This window comes from Aphelocoma coerulescens (genome assembly GCF_041296385.1).
Source record: "Aphelocoma coerulescens isolate FSJ_1873_10779 chromosome Z unlocalized genomic scaffold, UR_Acoe_1.0 ChrZ, whole genome shotgun sequence".
In the NCBI taxonomy this organism is placed as follows: domain Eukaryota; kingdom Metazoa; phylum Chordata; class Aves; order Passeriformes; family Corvidae; genus Aphelocoma; species Aphelocoma coerulescens.
In genome coordinates this window covers 29452642-29474069 of record NW_027184085.1, presented here as the reverse complement: position 1 = coordinate 29474069, position 21428 = coordinate 29452642, and the positions used below count along the sequence as shown (strand labels likewise).

The following is a 21428-nucleotide window of genomic DNA, read 5'->3' as shown; positions in this document are numbered from 1 at the left end:
GAGCAACTTTTACATGTTCTGTCTTTAAGGACATCCCCCCGATGTCTTTTCATTAAAAAACCCCCAAAAACCCCAAATATAAGAGAATAAACTATATCATGATAAATTGTTAGTACCAGTTTACAATATTTTTCCCTTGGGTGTCTTCAAATATACAGTAAAAGTATTGTGGAGACATAAAATCAGATTATCTTCAGGATGTATGAACCAGAGCAAAATTCAGGGCCAGATTAAAATGAACAAACAGTGAAGCTGTTCTGTTGAGCTTGGCTTGGCACAGAAGCCTCCATCAAAAATGAAAGTACAAAGGGAAAAACAGAAAATAAAATGTGTTGATTTCTGCAGCATCTCCTCTTGGGCCCTGAGGCATCTGCTGCACAAAGAACAAATGCTTAGATTTGGATTACCTTTCTTTCATTTTTGTGTCTCCTGTTGCAGTCCTGTGAACTGAATGAAAATTAGCTTTAGCCATATTTCTTCTGTTCATTCTTCTTCTTTGGCCTGCAATGTGGGCACAATATGGGATAGTCAGTATGGTGCACATAGGGTCTACTCACTGCTTCCCAGCTATGGGCAAGGTTCCAGCACAAGGTCCAGGAGGATGACATATACCTGAGCCAGCCCATCCCTTGTTCCTGTAAATGGGAGAGTAGAAATAGCCAGGAAAGGCAAGAAGACCTGATTGCCTTGTGGCGGACATAAAGAGGCCTTCTGCTAGAACAAAGCATGTCAGTTTCATTTCTCTTCAACATACACTGACCAGGTTTCTATAACATGACTTTAATTTCTAGAATCTGAAATATGTGGGTGTTTGCCAAGGAAAACTATAACTGTGTGCTGGTTTCTGTGTAAAATGTACGAAGCAGACCAATTGTTCAAAGAATCTGCTTGCTTCAGGAGTGCGTTGAGCAAAATCACTGTTAAAGTAACAGCTCTCCTCTCTAGCCAGGCTCTTTAAAGACTGACTAAGAAAACAATAAAAATTTTGATAGAAAATTGAGAGCGAGTAAATCCTTTCCTGTGGGAAATATAATCAAGGGAAGATTTCCAAGTAACAGAAGACCCCATCTGTACTATTTGCAAATCCATTGTCCTAGATTTTGCCATGACTGTGAGTGGGAGGAAAGGACTCTCTCTCACTTCCAAAAAGAAGGGTGTGGCTTCCGGTCAAAAACCACCATGCTGGCAACATCTGCCATTGCTCATTGTCTTCAGGTCCATCATGAGCATTTTTGCATGGGACTCACCCTATCTTTTGTATACTTTTTTGATTAATATTGTTGCTGTTGCACTTTGTTTTATCTCAATGCTGTTTCTAGTAAGCTGTTCTTATCTCAACCGACGATCTTCACCTTTAGTGCCTTGGATTCTCAACTCCATCCTGGAGCTGGAAGTGGGAGGGGAGGGGGGGAGCAAGTGAGTGGTATTTGGTTTAGGAGAGTCTCAGCGGGGACATTGAATTGGGCAGTACCATTCATAAACCACGACCCACATAAAAGTAATTTTTCTATTTCTCCACCATAAATTATGGTTTGTGATTGCTTTTTTCAATTAAATAAGCAAGAGAATACTGATTTAAAAATCTTCAGCTGCACTTCAGAGTACAAATTTAAGCTGAAGACATTCTGCCACTATGTCTTGAACTTGACATATCCTTGGAAGCAAGTATTTCTGCTTAATAGAAAAGTGCAGCACCTTTTGAGAGGAAATTCCCTTTGAGAGCTGCCTTTAGACCTCTTAGAGGGAGTCTATGTAAGCTTTTTCATCACATTAGCTAAGTATTGTATTGGGTTCTTATGTTTTCATTTTCTCAATTTGAAATTGAAAATATTATTGATTGCATGCAAAAATCCCAACAAAGTGCATGATATATTCTATCAAGTCTATTTCTATTTCTTTTCCCACAATGAAACTGAATATCTATTTCAATGCACTGAAGAAGATTGAGTTTACATTTTTATAAATCGTAATTTGAAGGATAATTTTTTGTCTCTTGTATTATATGGATTTACTGTTATATAGAATGAAACCTAAGAAAATATGTGTACTTTTTAATTGTATAGAACTCTTTTCCTGTTATAGTGTAAGTACTCAATAGACAGAATGTTCTCTTTACTTGGATTCAAAATTAAAAAGTAAAAAGTAAAACTTACTTGTGACAATTTTTAGTGTAAATTCTCTAACTATGTAACTCATTATTCATGTCACAAAATTTTATTTTGCCTTTTTTTTTTTTCCTTAGGTGAGAAATTCTGTGGACCGCAGAAAAATCTACAAAGTTTCAAAGTAAGATTTCACATCTACTCACCTTCTAAGTCTTCATATTTGTTTTCTGTAAGGCCTGAAAATTCTTTTGGTTTGGATTTTGTGTTATAAACCACAAATATCTTTCTACATAGCAATATTTATTAAACTCTTGAAAAGTGTATCCTGTTTGAAATTCAAATTTCTTCTGGTCAGGAAATAGAGCAAAATGCTTGAATCAGTAGACTGTGTAATAAATACATAGATACCTCCTAAGGTGCAGGAGTAGGATCATAGTTCAGATTTTGCAGTTTTGGAAAAAAAGTCTGGTTGCTACAGCGTGATTGCTAAATTGTGCTATGAATTAAACGGAAATTTAGTGAATGCATTGAATGATTAGTAGCAGTAACTACAACACGTACTGAGCACTTCTCGCCTTCTGTTTTGTGTACTATCTCACACTAGCCTTTGTACTATGAATAATACTCAGCTATAAAGGCCAAGTAAGACTGGACAGCAATACACTGATTCTTGTAAATATTTTGCAACTATAGCTATATGAAAAAGATGTGCCAAACTTTTAATACTCTTTCTACCTACTTTGTATAAGTTCATATGATTGATAGGTACACATGACCTGACCTATCTCTTTTTAATGAGTAAGGTAGGGTATTAACTGAAATAGATCAGTCCCTAGTGAGAAACGATTTATGACAAGTAAAGCGTCATGGAAAATTTGTGATTATTTTATATGGGTACAGGAATGGCAATTTATAATACATTCTATATACTATAAAATATATGTATGATAATGTATAGGAAATTTGGGGGTGTTGGTCACACTATAAAAGCTCACTTACTTCTGTATTCAAGGGCAACCTTCAAGTTTCACTCCTTAACCTATGATGTGTAAAACTTTGATAGAAAAACTGAAAAAGTTAATGGAAATTATAACACATATTTACCTGGGCTTATTAAGTCATTTAGACAAAATATAATTATTTGTGGGGAAATACAGAAGAATCTGAAGATGATCCTGTGAATGAATAATAGTCAGGTGATATTCAGCAGGAAATGTCAATTTATACTCCCTGAGAAAAACAGTCCTAATATCACTAGAAGTCATAATTTGAAAGTGGCGAATTTTCATCCTGAGTTAGATAGCTCATCTCAAAAGTAAATAAATCTCAATAGGGCAAGATGAACAGCAGGGAAAAAAAGGAGGACCAAAAAAATAAGTTAGTTAACGTATGAGTAATGACTATATATCTAGCATGCTTCAGTCTGGAAGAGACACAAACTGAGGAAAGACCATAGAGAGGTTTATAGAATCATGTCTGGGATGTAAAAAGCAAAAGAAGAAGCCAATCATTCATATTTTATTCCAGTCCTAAAACTATGGTCTGAAAAATGGAAGTAACAAATGTAAAGTTCAGAATAAATACAGCTTATAGGGAAAATCTGAAACCTCTTACAAAAAGTTATTTGGGATTCGAAATAAACCATAGGCTCTAGGAAGAAAAATCACGTAAAGCTGTAAATATATTGATAATCCCTCTAGCTTCAGGAACTCCCTAAGGAGTAGTCATGTGGATACATGCCCAAGGGTAGTAATACTATATGTTTGTGCTGTTCTTACATTTCCCAAAATTTCCTTTATTAGCTACTTGATACCCCAGGGGAGCTATTGTATTATAAAGATCTTTGACCATTATTGCTTTTATGGTACAGCTTATAGAATATGATAACAATTGGAAAGCAACACCAAAATATAGCTAGTGAGTTAAATAAGCTACTGGACACATACCTTAGCTTCTCTCTAGCCTCCCTGTTTTTATGGAATTTTATGCTTTATTTCACTCTCAATCTTGTGTTAAATGACAGTGGCAATACCACGAGTCCAGAAAAAGTTTGTTGTTAGGTACGAAGCTCCGTCAGGATTCATCTTTGCTTAGGTAAATCATATTGCATAATCACAGCAAATACAAGCGTTTTGTATCAGCCTCAGTGGAGGAAACTATACTAAACCATAAGAGACAAAATGAACTTAAGCCATCATTTTCTTCTCAGATAATCCTTACTAATATGTTTACAGATAATAATACAGTGTGGAAAGCATTACAGACAATAAGGAAAACTGACCATGCCAAGTAAGAAAGGCTGTTGTGATTCTAGAAAAATAATTGGAATTTATTATTATGAGAAGATAAAAATGAAGATAACAGATTAACAGGATTAGGCAACTTAACTAAGACATCCCTCTGTGTTCAAAATTCAACTGATACTAAATTTTTGAATAAAAAAATCATTCTTTAAAGTCTTCTCTTATGAAAGTATCTAAGAATTTGGTTTATTTTATTGGGAGACTTTTTCATATGTTTGTCATCTATTTTTGTTTTGTCTTGGCTTGTTTTTTTTTTTATTGTGGAAAAAGGTAAATATTAAAAAACACAGTATGCAAACACTGGATAATATAAGAAAACTATTCTACCCACAGTCACCAACATCTATCTTCCTTTTTTATTTTCCATATTGGCACTAGCCAGGTAAGGTTCTGTTCTTTCTGGCTTATATGTTGATAAGGGATTGATGGGCACACATATCACTGTACTCTTGTACAGGGGATGCCCAAGGTCTGTGTTTATCTGTAGAGGTGCTACTTAACAGCATCATCCTTGATCAGTACAAGGCATTATTTTGAAATATTCCCTCTATCTCTCTGTCTTTTATGTTTCAAGCCAGAAAGAAAGAATAGCGACAAACACTGAAAGATGGTGTCTAGAGCTAATTGACTAGCATATTTAAAGTGGGTTGTGGTTGCTTAGAAACATTTATAGACTGTAACAGAAGCTTGATTATTAAATAGTCTGCAGGGCAATATAGGACAACATGTTTTTACAAGAGCAAGATTCACAGTGAAAGATGGTCTGTAGCTTAATATTGAAGAGAAACATATTTACAAATATTTTTTTACATTTTATTTTCTAAGTCCAATTAAACAACATCATTGAAAAAAATTTAACAACGCTTATGTCACTGCAGTAAACTGAAATTCAGTGTCATGACAACTTGCTATTTATTCTTCAAGGCCCTCTGTTAATTCCAGAAGTAGTTATTTCTACTTTGTGGCTCATCTTGAGAGTAGGCAATTTATTTATTACAGTAAAGTGCTATTATGTAGTAAGAATCTGATTTTGGAGATCAAAGGACACTGAGATGTGTAAGGTGCAGCAATCTTTGGTTATGCAACAATGGTATAATAAAATTGTGGAAGGGAAGGCATACTCAAAGTCTGAGATCTTTAGAGGGGAGGACAAGCAATATATCCTACAGATGTACTGATATTTCCAAATCAGAAGTCTTACAACAAGTATATAAAATAATCCATAACCAACTATATTTGTCAGTTGAAATCTCTTTATCAAATTATTTATTTCAAAAAAACTGTATAAATAATGCTTATGATATAATTTGCTTTGGGATCCTTTATGACAAAACATTTCAGTCTTTCTTAAGCATGTTTTAAATTTGTTCACAAAGCATTAGTGGAACCTCAGGGAATCTTGATTTGGTAATGTATTTTTATTTTCCTGCTACACATGAAACCATTCATACTTCTATTGCAGCAATTAAGTCACTTAGAACACTGAGTCATGGATCTTATAAAAACTGACAGGTTTCTAGGAAATTTTTTTCTTTTCTGAATCCAAGCAAAGTAATTATGGAAAGGGTGCAATGAGAGGAATTCTATCCTATCTGGTTGAAATCCAGATTTAGACTTAATTGCCAAAGTTTTGTCAATAAAAGCTATAAATCACAGGACCACTATAGGAAGTCTGGCCTGTACATGAGTTAGCGAACAAGGACAGTGATTTTAAGAGGGATTTTTTTACTATGTGAATTATTGTATTATTTCTAATTACAAAAGTTCTAATCTTTCCAGAGCAAATTAGTATCTATTAGTACCCATCACAAAAAAATGTGTATATAAAAAGGTAAAAGGAATGTGGTAAACCAGCAGCATAAAGAATTAATAAATCCGAAGTTTGAGTGTTTGACACATACATTACCAGGGTGTCAAAGTAAATGTAATCATAAAAAATATGATTCTTCTAGCCTTCTTCGTTTTCTTTCTTGAGAAGACATTAGAAATTATGAAAAATATTCAGTAGGTTACTGATCAAGACTAACCGCCTCTGGTTACTTCTTAAGATTCTGTAGAATTAACCAGATTTCTGAGCGCTATGGACTTCTAGGACAAACTTACCTTTACCAACACTAACTGGAACTAAATCTGAAATGAAAACAGGAAGACTAATTAGTCGTAAAATGACTGATAACAGCATCATATGAAACTCTGCCAATGTATAATAAAATATTATTATGTCACCTATATGAAGTAAAACACTGAAAACTGGAACTGAAAATACCATCCAAACTTTCTATTAAATTAAATTAAATCATTATTTGTTGCCATGTTATATCAACAATATTCAGAAGAAAACTGTATTATTCAAGACTATAGTACGTCTTTAACAAATATTAATAAAATATATAATGAAGTAAGGTTGTTCTTATTTCCTGTAGATTAAATCTCTTTTTTTATTTTATAATTTAATGGACGGGCATTAAGTGAACGATTATTGGAAGAGATTTATTCAGGAAGTCTATTTAGGAGATTTTCTGCTTAAAAGCTATTACACCTCTGAACAGTGATAAAGGAAATGGGCATGACTTCTTCAACCCCAATGAGTCATATGGTCTTTTTGGCTTGAATAAAAAATAGTATTTTTGAGAAAAGCAAGGTGTTGTTGCAACTCAGTGAGACATAAACCTGCCATAAAATATTTAAGAAGGTAGAATCAGTCTTATAATTTGATATTATTTACTTTCAAATCCAAAATTACATTAAACAAGCTCACAGATAAAAGTGCTAATATTTATTAGAGAAATTATTAGGCTTCCAAGATTACAGCACTGGGTTATCTAACAGTTACCAAAGAGAAAAAACTCTTCAAATAGTTTCTGTAATTTTATACCAGGTGTTCAAGGAGTAGCAAGAGCTCTGTAAGGGATTTTTTTGCATATAAGGATGACGTAACTGTAGATGACCTAAAAATTTGTAGGATGATGAGTAATGATTTTGTCCCAGTCAGACAATTTTTTTATTTTAATTCTACTGGATCAGAGGGAATAACTTATTATTGGTGTTTAAAAAAAAAAAAATGCTGGGAAAGCCAAGGAAGGATATATTTCCAGTTCAGATGAAAAGATTTGCAGGAGTTTCTATGTGAATTACCTTTACAGATAAAAAACAGTACAAACATTTCTGTATAAAAGAAGTTGGAATTATTAACCTCTTGAAACCATACTTACATTGTTGCTTTCTGTAATTTGAACTAATTGGACTATCCTAGAATGAAATTATAAAAGCTTTTCATCAATTACTAATTGTAGTGGTTTTGGTCCAAAATACTCATTACTTATTTACCTTCTGTGAGATAAGAATTAGGAGAAAGCAAAGCAGGTACAAAACTTAAAAGAATATATTAACAGACCTAAAAGAAAGGAAAAAAGGCAGACCACACCTTCAGAACACTTTCCTCCCCCCCCCCCCACCTTTCTCCCTTCTCCCACTGACATTGTAAAAAGACAACCCTTGAGATTTTCGGTCAGGTTACCACTTCTATAATAACCTTTTTCAGTTCACTTAGGGAGAGGAGTCTCTCTCACTCACGCTATGGAGACATTTCTACAAGAAGTTGTCTCATGGCTTCAGTATCACAGCAAGACAGCCGCCCGGGCTGGTTCTCTGCTCACTTCAGTATCACGAGACAGACGTCCAGGTTGGTTCTCCACTTGCATGTGAGAGTCCTTCCTTCAACTTACAGCTTTTCCCACAACTGCTTTTGAGGGTCCAATCTTGAGCTACTGGGGTACCATTTTAAGGTTGAGGTGTTCAAAAATGAAGGTTCTCTTCACCCATCTCTGGTAGCATTTCATCTGTAGGAATAGAGGCCCTCCCCCTTCGCTGGGAGCAAAAGGGTCCTCATCATCTTCATCTCTAGGACTACCTCTGGGAGCATCTCTAGAAACACAGATCTCCTTCTGATTTGGAGCAAGAGTCTTCACCATTTCCATCTCTCCCTGTTCAAACTTCTCATCAAATTACAGCTGCTTCAGCATTTGCGTATTTCAGCATAGGTACTTCTGCTCACAATTACAGTTTGAACGCTCCACCCCCCCATGCTTTCATGAAACTAAAACACGTACTCTGATATATTGTAGTCTATCACCACCATAGCTTTACAACAGAATTTCAGCTTCTAAGCATCTCCTCTTTCTCCTCCCTCAGGGTTTCAGCTCTTCCTTCTTTACTGACTTTGGTGTCTGTATGGTGTTTTCTTCACCTTCCCTCTTTCTCAGACTCAGAAGAGGATTTTAATGTCTGCAGGCTTCATCTGGAGGAAACTTACAGCACTGAAAGGGTTAATCTCACCTGACGATTGCAGCTGGAGTTCACTTATCTCTGTTGGTCACATGATCTTTGGTGGACAGCAGGGCAGCTTCAGCTGAATCTTTGGCCGCACTGGAGTGGTAGGGGGGAAAGCCGGGCCTCCGCCTGCATGGAGCAGAGCTGCAGGGGCTGTGGGTGGAACAGGGCCGCACGGCTCCAGTATGGCTGCGTTCTGGCCTGGCCTGGGCTGAGCAGGGCCTGGTCCAGCCCTGCTGGGGCCACTGGCCCTGCCCAGTTACCTGTCCCAAGGCCGGAAGCAAGAGAGAGCTTTCCCGGGGTTTGTCCATTCTTAAATGTGGACCACAGAGACATGTTAAGCTTTTTTTAAGTGGCTTTAAAAATTGCCAATATTCAAACTAGCCAGTTGATTGGTTCTGTTGGGTCATAGAGGAAGCTCTAAGCACCTCTTTGCAAGAAAATCACTTCCATAGCTATGCTAACCCATGACGCTAATATAAGAAGAACTTACCATTATTACTTTAAAATAATACAGAAAAATTTTATAAACATGAAAGGGCACAGTAGTTTAGTCCCTGTGTCTTCAGCTAGATTGTTAATGGAAATCCAGTATCGAAAAAGACTCTATAGAAAAGTACCACCATCCTACAGAAATGATGTTAGTTGTCTCTTTCCTTGAAATTCACAGGATTTTGTTTTGTCTATTAGAAACTGAGGAGGCAAGAACTTCAGACTGATGTATTAAAAAGGAATGACTTGTGATTAATCATGTTCAACGTTAGTTGGAAAAGACCACTAAGTCAATTGAAATACAAATAAGTACACAAGAACAAAAACAAACCACAATTTTTGTGCTTTCCTATGTTATTGATTATCCCATTAAACTATACTGCCTGTAGTGTAGTGCACCATCATTTACTTAACACCTCTTCATGTCTGAGTTTGTATAAGGGTACCAGGAACTTGTTTCTTCAGCCATTTTAGCTCTCATTACTGAGTTCTGAATATATGACCACACAGCCAAGGTAGAGACTGTGCTCCTTGCCCACATTGAAATTCTGTGTGATTCCTTCCCACTTGCATAGAAGTAGCACTGAATTCATGATGGGATGACAATTTCCCTACTTTTCCGTCAAGTAGTAATTTGTAACTTTTATTGCAGTGAATATCTGGATTTGAGTTCTACCATTTATTAACTGGATAAAAGCACTGAAATAGACCTGGAGATACCGTAAATGGTTGTGAACTGAATTTATAGTCCATGTAAGGACTGTTTCAGCACTGACTGTGTAATTACAAAACAAAATCCACAGTTTCCAGTGGTTTGAACCAAGCTGACATGTTCCCTTTTTGTTTACATGAGGCAAAATTAGCTGAAGCTGTGACTCTAAACATGTTTGGGACTGATTCCATACCAGCTTTATTAAACCTGTCATTAATACACAATTTTCTTTTTTTGGATGGATTAAACTGGTAAGGACTGAAATACAAATTATGGTCTAGACACCAGCAATTAATGTTGCAAGTCCTGTTCTCTTGCTGTGGGCACTGTGTATCTTAATAACATGCTTAAAGTTTTAGCTTATTGTTTCCCCTAGTTGGGTGCTGCTCTTGGATTATTTTTTTCATCCTGCTGTAATCACATACATTAGTTCATCTGACTTTTTCTCAGCTATCAAACTAATAATTATTAGGCTGCTTAATAATATATTTAATGCTGATTTTACTATTTATTCATGCAGAGTTCCATTCTTATTTTCTTCCTGTAACCACTTTGTCCCAGTTTTGTAGAAAATAAAATGTTCACTGAAGCGCGATACAAGAGCAGTACATTCAAGAGCAGTTCATCACTAAATATTTCTTCATAACCATTAATAGTGTCTATTTGATGTAGGAGAGCAGGATTGTCAGCTCTATAATATGAAACCAAGCAACAAGAGAAGACAGCTTATTCACTGTTTTTAAGGTCTTATATTTTAGCTGGACAAAAAAACTGGTGTCTAATTAATTGAAGAAGGGGGCAAGGATTTATGTATGATCATATTTAGAATGTGTTCTGAAGTCGAATAAACATGAAAAGGTTAATGTTGCTAGTATGGATCAGGTTAAATGTTTTCAAAAGGAGAAAGGAAGAATTTAAACCACAAAAAGTGCCTTGTAAAGACTCAAATCAGAGTGCTACACTGATTTTTCATTTTGAATGTGCAAAAAATTGTGTGAGTGCTCTTATGGAGCACCAGTCAATTTTCACTGAAAAAATTTCACTATTAGGATGCACTGTTGGGCAATCTACTCTCCCATTTCATCTCATTAATCTCTTCCCATATATTCCATCCCTAAACATGTTTTGGAGTACCTTAGCGCAAGATAGATCAAACATGCCCCTTTATTTGGACTAGGATTAGTTATCCTAGAGATGACATAACTCAGATAAAGTAGCATTTCCTTCAAGGTGCAATTTTCTGCCAATATTTTTGGCCATTATGACACAGATATGTGGACTAAAGAAAAAGTAAGTAGATGGAAGTGTCAAAGAGTCTTTAACATATTGGAAAATGGAGAAATTCTCTCTCTTCAGTAAGACTAAAAGGTGCTACCTTGTTAAACTTATTAAAATAAGGGCTGAGAGGTTAGTAAATCCTTTACATGTATACTGAATAAATGTACTATTTATAAATGCATTTAGGGGATCAACACCACTCAGAAAAATCGAATCGACGAGATATAATCTTGATATAAAATGAAGCAGAAATTAACAGATCAAATTTAAACAAAGAACAAAAATTAGTCGGTGTTTTGCTCAGTGTTTGTGTTTTTCTTTTTAACTGTCAGAAATATGAATAGGGAAGGGGAAGTACCAACACAATTTCAAGATAGATAACTTGCTGGTGTGAAACTTAGGAATTGGGTTTGTTGGGCTTCAGAGGAGGTAAAAGGGAGGACAGTTGGTTGTCTCATTTCTAGCATTAATTCAGAAATAATTAACTAGGATTTTGATGTGCTATGCTGTGTTGATCTCATGCTCTTTGTTTTAACTGCTTGTGAGGAGAGGTTGGAAATACACTAACCTCTGCATCCCTTGTGCTGCACAGCTTGACTTTGAGGCTCAGGGGTATTAGCCTTTTAGTGAATCAATGAGGAACGATCAAAGCAGCAGTGATTTCATGATGTCATGGTTGTTCTCCTGGTGCCACTCAGGACCACATCCTGTTTAGCATTATTGTTGGGAATGCTGGCTGAAACTGAATTATGAACCATGGAAAAAAAAAAAAGTGATCCAGATTTAATGCACTTCTACAAACAGCTTATTCAGTCATTACTTATGCCTTTCCTCTCTTCCCTTTTTCCTGCTACCTTTTTTTTACTTGCTCTATGTCAGAACATATACAGAAAGAGACGGACATATCCTTATCACTGAAAACATGTATTGCTTCCTTTAATGGCAGTAAGACAAATATTTTTCTTCTGATGCACACAGAATTTCTTTTTCACTTAGTCTAGGCAAGTCATTTTAAAATGCAGGTTATGTATTGGTCTGTGAAGGTATGTGGCTAGGCATTACGTTCATTTTATGTGAGGCAAGTATTTTCTTTTAGACTCAAAATTAGCAAGACAGTATCACTCTGAAGTCTTATCTCTGACTCTATGATTTTAGCTAAAAGCTTTCTATTTACAGGAAACTGAATGTCCATGGAAGACAAAGGAACAATTCACAGCTGTGATTAGAAGAAAGGCAGTCATTTGTAAATAAAAGCATAACCCTCAATTCCTAAAAACTCACAACATTAATATTAGCAATAGGAGAGTCATATGGGCTTAGTATGGTTATCATACACACAGAATTTGGAGGAATACATCTTCAGTAGTGTTAACTGCAAATTATACATGTCTTCCTGTCATGTGGAATACTTCCTGTGCTCTGACCTCCTATAATTACTGATGGTAGAATGTCAGAAGACTTTCTTGAAGTTAAAGGAATAATGTATTGTTTGCATTGATCATTAAAAGACTGATTAAATATGTCTGAGAGCAATGTGTGTGTCTGATTACAATTATACACATAAGTACTAAACTCAGTGGACCAGGCTTACTTTTTTTCTTTTTTTAAATTCAACCTGGATCTCAAGTAGATCTCCTGTAAAATATCTTTCATAAAAAAAATGTTCAACACTTCAAGGTTTTTCCCATATCGTGCATTAATTTTAAAGCATTTACCAATAAGAAGTTTATATAATAGTTAATTCAGACCTTCTAAATTCTCAGAAAACCTAACTTTAATGCAAGGGTTTGAGGAAAGGTTTTTAAGGATTACTTCTTGTTGAATGTCTCACTCCCATCACAGGTGTTACACCTTGCATATACACATCATTTTAGTAAAAAGGATATAAGATGGTAGTAGAAATCGTCCTTTAATCTTAGTTATAGAAGCTGAACCTTAGATATATGCCAGTGTTGATGTTAATGAATAAAAGCCTTGAATGTCAGTTTATGATTATGAAACACAGCTCTTTCTTGACAGAGGTAAAGTCACTCATCTTCAAATAAAAGAGCAGTTATTTCACAGTGGAACCCACCAGAAAATGGTGGCATGTTTACAGTGTCCAGGGGGTCACAGTGCCAGAGATACCTGTACTGGCAGAAACATCCACCATGGGGCACAGCGCAGAGACATATGGGTGAACTTACTTGGCTATAGAAGCAGATTAGCATGTTCATGCAGCATTGCCCCTGAGCTATCAAGCTCTGAAAAGTGCCAGGGCTTGTTAGCTTACAGGCTGTGCCTTGCTAGCAGAGGCACAGTGCTTCTAGATGAGAGCTGGCTGCTGTGCAGCTCCCATGCTCCCTGCTGCTGCTACAATCACATTAGGATGGGTGAAGTGGATGCAGGTGTCTTGATTGCTACAGGGTGGGCAGTTCATTTCTTGTAGTAGAAAAGGTTCCTTGTCCCAGTGCTTAATAAATGCTGCACCACAGCAGAAATGATATCTCAACATTGCATTAAAATGATCATTAGCATTTGGTACATATACCAAATTAAGTAAGCACTGAAATTGGAATAGTCTTAAATGACACACAACTAAGTTTTGGGCTATGAGTTTTTCCCATGTGTCCAAACAGTTAAATAGTTTGTAGAACTAGATGGAATCTTAAACTTGCATAGCATTTGCTTATTCACATGTATGTGGATGATATTTCCTAAATACTAAATTTTAAAACACTATATTTTAAGCACTATATTTTAAAACACTAAACACTATATTTTAAAATTATAATTTTATTTTAAAAAATATTTTTTTTTTCAGAATTACAATCTTTATCATATATTTTTCTTGAATTTGGTAATTCATATCAGCACATTGTCTCATAACTGAGTGGCAGAAAACAATTTAGTTTCCTAAAGAAATTGCTTCTCTGATTATCCAGCAATAACTACTCTTAATTTTCAGGTATATTCGTTCCATTTTAGAGTATGTCCACACACTATTTATTCCTAGCAGTACAAATAATTCTATTAGTGTTGCTAGTATTTCAAAGTACTTAATGAAATATAAGAATTATCATGTTTTGACAATTAAATATAAAATACATTCAAGAATATTTTTTCCCAGGATAAGTCAGAAACTCTTCTTCAAAGCATGTTTTTAAAATAGTAATTCAAGCAGTATGTTGAGAAATATCTGAACCTCTTATATTTGAAAGCAGAAAGCTAAGATATGTCTAGAGTCTTCTGAACTCCAGGAGGGAAATTTTCTGTCATCCTCAAAAACATTCTTGTATTTTACTAACAATATTTGTATTAACAAATACGTGGTAGAGTATAGATAGACAATTTTTTGTTTGCTTGTTTAGAAATTGGGATTGGCATATTTCTCAAACTGCTTTTGCTTGAAAGACTAGCTTGTTGTGGTAGAACTGTGTTGAGACAGCAAGTGGGGGAGGAGGAGAAAAATATGGGTTTCTATATTCTCCACTACATTTACATAAACGGCTGATGGGAACTACCAGAAAACTTTTCAATACTGTGTTCTGTGTGTAGAACATTCCAATACCCAGTCTTCTAATTACCTCTGGGGGAATCAGAAGGTAAGAAGTTTGAAGTCTATATCTATTGCCACCTATTGCCTTTTTAAAAAGTGTGTGTGTGTGTGTGTGTGTGTGTGTGTGTGTGTGTGTGTGTGTGCTGTGTACATATGGTGAGCTCTATTGTTTCTTTGTACTGGCAATAGTTACAGATGTTTTTTGTTGTTGTTTTTGCTTCCTAATGTTTTCTGTTTCAAAATCAATGCCAAGGGAAAAGTGTGGTTCATATTGGATACTCAGATTTCATTTTAGGCATGAACTTTAGCTCCACTCTCTAGCTGGCCTTTAAAGGGCAAGATAAATACCCAAAAAGTGAAAAATGATGCATTTGTATTCTTTTAAAACAAACAGAATTACATGTTCTTAAAATCAAAGGTCATTTCTCTTTCTAACAGTCTTTCAGCTTTTCTGCTTTCAGTTCCCTCAAAAAACAAGGAGTTTTATTCCATTAGTTACTCTTTCATTAGAGCCAATAGTTTGGAGCCTTTATGTAGTACATACGTTATTAAGACATTGAATTGGTTTTTTTAAATTTTTCTGGGACTGACAAAGGGAAAAACTTGCAGCAGAAATAATTTTATGTCAACTTAAAACAAAGTTAATGCATTAAAACCAGTACAACATGATGTTTTGTTTAAATCAACAACTTTTTCTAATGAATGACACTTTCTTCTCACATTTTTCTTCTAAATTCCTTTCAAAGACAAAAAGGAGAAGAAAAAAAAAAAGCACACACCACAGACAAACCAAAAAAACCCCACCACCACCAAGGCTTTAGCATGGTATAACTACAGCAAGTTCAAAAGAATCAGCTCTTATTGCAAGTGTGGGCTTATTCCTAATATTCAGTCAGCCCCACATGTTCTAAACCCTACCACAGAATCATAGAAAATTTAGGGTTGAAAAGACTTCTGTGATAATTTATTTCAACCATTAACCTAGCACTGCCACCACTACCATTAAAATATATCCCTAGGTGTTACATCTACACATCTTTTAGGTATCTTGACAGATAGAGAGAGACTCAACTAGTTTCCAGGTCAGCCTGTTCCAATGCTAGACAATCCTTTTTGTGAAGAAATTTTTCCCAATATATAGTCTAAACCTCCTCAGACACAACTTGAGGCCATTTCCTCTTCCTCTATCACTCATTACTTGTGAGGAAAGACTGACCTCCACCTCACTACAACCTCTTTTCAGGTGGTTGTGGGGAGCAATAAGGGCTCCCCTCGTCATCCTTTTCTCCAGGCTACACCACCCCAAATGCCTCAGCTGCTCCTCACAGGACTTGTGCTCCAGACCCTTCACCAGCTTCATTGCTCTTCTCTGGACATGCTCCAGAAACTCAACGTTTTTCTTGTAGTGAGAAAACTGGACTCGAGGTGCAGCCTCACTATTGCCAAGTACAAAGGGACAATCACTGCCCTGGCCCCACTGGCCACAATATTCCTAATACAAACTAGAATGTCATTGGCCCTCTTTCCCAACTGGGCATACACTGGCTCATGTTCAGCCATGGGTGACAAACATGTCCAGGTCTTTTTCCACTGGACAGGTTTCCAGCCACTCTGGCCCCAGCCTGTAGCACCTCCTGGGGTTGTTGTGACCCAGGGGCAGGACCCAGCACTTGGTGAACATGGGTCCTTTCAGGATCAGAGAAGGAGACCTGTTTACCCAGGACACAGAGAAGGCCAAGGCACTCTACAACTTTTTTACCACAATCTTCACCAGCAAGTATTCCAGCCACACCACCCACATGCAGAAGGTGAAATGAGGGAAATGGGGGAATGAAGTACCATCCACTGTAGGAGAAGACTGGGCTGGAGACCATTTAAGGAACCTGAAGCTACAAAGTTTGTGGGACCTGAGGAAATACATCTATGGGTCCTGAGGAAACTGGATGAAGAAGTGGCTATGCCACAATGTATCATATTTAAGAAGTCTTGGCATTGCAGTGAAGTTCCCACTGACTGGAAAAGGAGAAACCCATTTTTAAAAAGGAAAATAAGGAAGACCTATGAAACTACAGGCCAGTCAGTCTCATCTCAGTGCCTGGCAAGACAATTTCCTTTTGGAAACTATGCTAAGTCACATGAAAAATGAGGAGGTTACTGAGCCAACATGGCTTTACAAGGCAAATCATTCCTGAAAAATTTGGTGGCCTTCTATGATGGTGTTGTGGCACTGGTGGACAAAAGAGCAACAAATTATCTACTTGAACAGTAAAAATCATTTGACACTGTTCTGCATGTCAACCTTATTTCTAAACTGGGGAGACATGGACTTGACAGATGGACCACTCAGTGGATAAAAAATCAGCTGAATGATCACACCTGAAGGGTTGTAGTTAATGGCTTCATATCTAATTGGTGATTCTTTGGGGGTCTGTATTGGGACCAGCACTTTTTAACATCTTTGTTGCAACAACAATAACAGGATTCAGTGCACCCTCAGAGGGTTTGCCAATGACACAAAGCTGTTTGGTGAGGTCAACATGCTGGAGGGCAGGGATGCCATCCAGAAGGACCTTGACAGGATTGAGAGAGGGGCCTGTGTGAACCTTGGGAAGTTCAACAAGGCCAAGTGCAAGGTGTTGCACCTTGATCAGGGAAATCCCAAACATAAGTACAGGCTGGGCAGAGAATAGATGAAGAGCACCCCTGGGAAGAAGGACTTGAGGGTGTTTGTTGACAAGAAGCTCAACATGGGCCAGCAGTGTGTGCTCACATCCCAGAAAACCATCCTGGGCAGTGTTAAAAGAGGCATGACAAGCAAACTGAGAATGGTGATTCTGCCCCTCTACAGTGCTCTTGTGAGACCTCTCCTGGAGTACTATGTCCAGCTCTGGGACTCCCAACACAAGGAAGACATTACCTGTTGGAACAACTCCAGAAGAGAGATACTAATTTGATCACACAGCTGGAACACCTCTCCTAATTAGAAAGGTTGAGAGAGTTGGGGCTATTCAGCATGGGGAAGAAAAGGCTTTGGGGAGAATTTTAGAAGCTTTCCAGTACCTAGAGAGGGTTTACAAGAAAGGTGGAGAGGAACTTTTCACAAGAGCATGTAGTGACAGGACAGGAGGCAATGGCCTCAAGCTGAAGGACAGTATGTTTAAATTCGATCATAAGAAGAAATTCTTTACTCTGAGGATGGGAAGGAAACTGAAACCGGTTGCCCAGAGAGGTTGTGGACTCTCTGTCCCTTGAGATGTTCAAGACCAGGCTGAATGGGCCTCTGAATAAGCTGGTCTAGTGGAAGATGTCCCTGCCCATTGCAGAAATGTTAGAACTACATTATCTTTAAGGTATCTTCCAACAATAACCCTTCTCTATGATTCTAACATCATACAACTGGCCTTGGTCCCTTGATTCAGCCTGTTAAGATTCCTCTACAGACCTTTACAACTCTTTGGCAGATAAGTACTTCTGCCCAGCTTGGTGTCACCTGCAAACTGACTGAGGGGTCACTCAATCCCCTTGTCCAGATGAACAGTAAATTAAGACATTAGACTGAACTGGCCCCAGTACTGAGTCCTGGGGAACAGCACTGGTGACCCACTGCATTCACCATTAGTCTCCAGGCCAGCCATCAAGTCAATTTTTACCCAGTAAAGATTACACTAGTCCAAACTATGTGCAACCACCTTTCTCCAAAAGAATGTTATGGGAAAGAGTGTCAAAGTCCTGGTAGACCACATCCACAACCTTTCCCTCATCCACAAGCTGGGTCACCCTGTCATAGAAGTAGATCATGTTGATCAAGAAGGACCTGTCTTTCACAAACCCCTGCTGGCTTGGCCTGATCCTCTCATTGTTCTGCATGTGTCACCTGACAGCACTTAGGATGATCTGTTCCATGATCTTACCTGTCATCGAATGAGGTAAGCCTGGCAAGCCTGCAGTTCCCTGCATCCTCCTTCTGGTTCTTCATGTGGATGGGCATCACATTTGCCAACCTCCTGCCAATTGGCACCATCTCGATTAGCTGGAACTGCTTTCCTGTGTCTGTTCACTCATGCCCTACACAGCCAGTAAAACTGTAGCATGTTTCATGGGAATGTTTCCCAGGCTTGAAAAGCCTTCCATTGTCTAGATAAATAGAGAGAATAAAAATGGCCATTTTGGAGTTATCAGTTTCAGCTGAAGCTGTACTTAAGGATCATGGCAGAAGCTGAAGTAATAACAGTGATCACCTTGAATCCCTTAATCCTGCTGCTTTTTTTCTTATGTGGACAGTTATTTCTGTACTACATCTCACTGTCTCCTGGTGCAGAAGTTTTCATTAGTTCTCATTTCCCTCTGTCTCTTTTCCACTGCTTTCATTTCTAGAGGGAGTTTATTCAAACACTTCAATTCCAGAAATCTCTGAAGGGGATACATACTGGTTCTTATTTTAACTAAATAAATTGGTAGATTTCTACCTTAAATACAGATATTTTAGGTGTTTCATATTAAATTGTGTCTATTCATGCTTGTTAAGTACAGAGGCTTTGATTTATGTGTTCAAAAGTCCTGTCAAACTAAGTTCTCATCTATAGTATAGCTATTTTGGTACGGATCCTCCTGCTCCAAACCTTAATAAAGTGCAAATTCCCTGGAGAAGAGGAAAGTAGAGAGGAGAAAAACTTTTATTACTGAAATAGTAAAACCAAAACTTAAGCATTTGGTTCCTTTCTGCTAAACTCTGGAAAGGAAAAGAGGATTCTGTGTGAAACACAGAATTTGAATATTTTGTCCTTTATCCCACTTTTCTAAATGCTGACAGAAATAATAATGGTTAAAATACTCTTTCAGCAAAAGGGTTATCTAACAATAACTTTGGTTCTGTGTGTATGTCTGTCAATATATTAATTGTACTCAAATTATATTATTGTGCAAATTTTTCATCACCTAGTGCACAAATAAAAAATAATCACACACCATGTTTCTCTCATCAACTATCAACAATTATATTAATGCTGAGATTTGTAGAAAATACTTCCACTGTAGTTATGTTAATCCCAATTACCTTTCAATGAGGAAGGAAAACAAGGACATAAATTACCTCCAGTACATTTGTTTAGCCTCCTGAATTTGATATTTACAGACATATTACAACATGACAATATAGGGATGTTAATAGTTCTATTTCCCTCCTAGTAAATACTCTTAAAATGCATCTGAGGCTAAGCTATGGAGATTCAAGAGTGGAATAAAAATATACACTATTTACTGATGCTAACACACTGTTATGAGGTGTTTTGCTCCCCAAACACCATTTATTTACAATAGAATAAAGTGCTTGAACAACATCAGACCTATAGGAGTACATTTTCAGCAGTACTTTGAGTTTAGACATCATACATACTCTTCTTTTATTATTCTCTCTTGCAGATAATGATCAAGAAAACAAGTGCAAAACCAAAATACTGCTCACTACAAAATAATATAATTTCCTGTCATGCATTATTTAGAAATAGTTCATTTTCTTTTGCAATTTTTGTCAACATATGCAGATCACATATACAATAACATTTCTTACTGAGAGTTGGCTGTTGTCAATAATTGTGTTCAGCAATTCTGAATCATACTGGCATATTGGCAGGCAACTAGAGAGTTTGAAATAGGAATTTGCTGGCCAAAGTCTGAGCAGGTTTCTGATCTACTGGTGATCTTTATAGACATCTGGAAAAGATTCATTTCAGAATCTTGTCCTTCTCCAGCTATATGCCCAGGTACGGGGGCATTCCCTGAGTGAAAATCTCAGGGACTTGGGACCAGAGTGCCTTCATGTCAATTGCACTGTGATACGAAATACAAGTAATGAGACAGTACAAGAGCACTGCTACTCTAAACAGCGTAAAAGACAGTTTGGAATTAAGACCAGGAGAAAAAAACTGTATGTACTCTGTGGATAAAAAAGCTGATGTATCTGATGAAACTTTAAAGTCCATTTTCAACACTGTGCATTCTCTACTCTGAAATTCTTTATTGTTGGTGGTTTATTCCAAAGATCCATAGTTGCTAGTCTGGCACTCTGTTATGAAGAAGGGTCATGTACATTAAAGATTTATTTGGGGGGAATAAACTGCCTTTTCAGTGAAGTAAGGAGATTTGAAAGGAAGTCAGACTGTATTTTAATGTTTGCTAATAAATGTGTTATGTAGTACATAATATATAAAAATACAGCTGGTGTTCTGTATGAAGAGAAAGGCATTGGGATCCTAAACTGATGCATAAAAATGAGAAATTATATTAAGGACAACGGTAAAGAAGACAGAACTGTGCTCTCTTCACAAGTAACTGTTTTTGTAGGTGGATGCAGAAGTTTGTGTATTAATACAACTTAGGGCAAGCAGGATCTGTAAATGTCAACAATATTATTTTTGTTTCTTCATGCTTCTTCAGGAAGCTGCAGCCATCTAATAATACTCCCTAAATCGTTTCATCTTCCTGAGAGCTCTCTTGTTGCAGCTTTGATCTGTCAAGACAATTAGTTATCTGGGACCTAGTTCAAATTTTAGCTGTATGTTTTTACCATGTGATGAGCTGCTGTTTGCCACTGAAACACCAAGCTAGCACTCATTGTAGTGTTCAAGCAAACTGAATAATTTTCCATTTTACACTCCACAAAGTAGAATTTAATT

General features: G+C 36.8%; 1 protein-coding gene across 1 annotated transcript in view; it reads left to right on the top strand.

Annotated features, from left to right (window-relative positions):
* Positions 1-21428, top strand: part of PTPRD (protein tyrosine phosphatase receptor type D) — a 568740-nt gene that overhangs the window by 108980 nt on the left and 438332 nt on the right. Inside the window, exon 2 of the mRNA XM_069001512.1 lies at positions 2243-2286. The gene's annotated coding sequence lies outside the window, so the exon portion shown is untranslated. The remainder of the gene's footprint in view (positions 1-2242; positions 2287-21428) is intronic.